The following is a 1,208-nucleotide window of genomic DNA, read 5'->3' on the forward strand; positions in this document are numbered from 1 at the left end:
AACGCCAGGGCAATTTTTTGTATTTTTAGTAGAGACGGGGTTTCACCGTGTTAGCCAGGATGGTCTCGATCTCCTGACCTCGTGATCCACCCGCCTCAGCCTCCCAAAGTGCTGGGATTACAGGCGTGAGCCGCTGCGCCCGGCCGGTGTAGACGTACTAACAATGTCATTAACAGATTAACAAAGATCATGGAACAAAGCATGATAGAGACACAGGGGGTCCTGTAACGATAAAAGCTTGAACCCCCTCCCCTACCTTCCCTTCCCTGCTCTGCCATTACCATCATCTGTGCTTGACTCTGCTTCTCGCTGTGTTTTCTCACCAGACTTTAGGATTAAGTGACTCCTGGCCAAGAAACAAAAGCAAAATCGTCCCATTCCCCAGTGGATTCAGAGGAAAACTGGTAATAAAATCAGGTACAACTCCCAAAGGAGACGCTGGAGAAGAGCCGAGCCGGGTCTGTAAGGAATTGCTCGCGGGATGGCACACATATTTATGCTGAAGGTCACAACCACGTGACCATATCAAGCTGGAAATGTCACCACGATCTGGAGAGTTGAACATGTTTTATTGGGAATATATTTTTTCTTTTCTTTTTTGTCGAGACAGAGTTTTGCTCTTGTTGCCCAGGCTGGAGTGCAGTGGCGCCATCTCGACTCACCGCAACCTCTGCCTCCCGGGTTCAAGCAATTCTCCTGCCTCAGCCTCCTGAGTAGCTGGGATTACAGGCATGTGGCTAATTTTGTATTTTTAGTAGAGACGGGGTTTCACCATATTGGTCAGGCTTGTCTCGAACTCCTGACTTCAAGTGATCCACCAGCCTCAGCCTCCCCAAAGTGCTGGGATTACAGGTGTGAGCTACTGCGCCCGGCCCTGCGGTATTTTTCTTTTTTCTTTCTTTTTTCTTTTTTTTGAGACACAGTCTCACTCTGTTGCCCAGGCTAGGGTGTAGTGGCACGATCTCCGCTCACTGCAACCTCCCCTTCCTGGACTCAAGTGATTCTCCTGCCTCAGTCTCTGAAGTAGCTGGGACTACAGGTGGGCACCATGATGCCCGGGTAATTTTTTGTGTGTTTTTAGTAGAGGTGGGGTTTCACCATGTTGGCAAGGCTGCTCTCAAACTCCTGACCTCAAGTGATCTGCCCGCCTTGTCCTCCCAAGGTGTTGGGATTACAGGTGTGAACCACCGCGCCCGGCCCCTGGGGTC

This window comes from Mandrillus leucophaeus, unplaced genomic scaffold (assembly GCF_000951045.1).
Source record: "Mandrillus leucophaeus isolate KB7577 unplaced genomic scaffold, Mleu.le_1.0 Scaffold672, whole genome shotgun sequence".
Classification (NCBI taxonomy): domain Eukaryota; kingdom Metazoa; phylum Chordata; class Mammalia; order Primates; family Cercopithecidae; genus Mandrillus; species Mandrillus leucophaeus.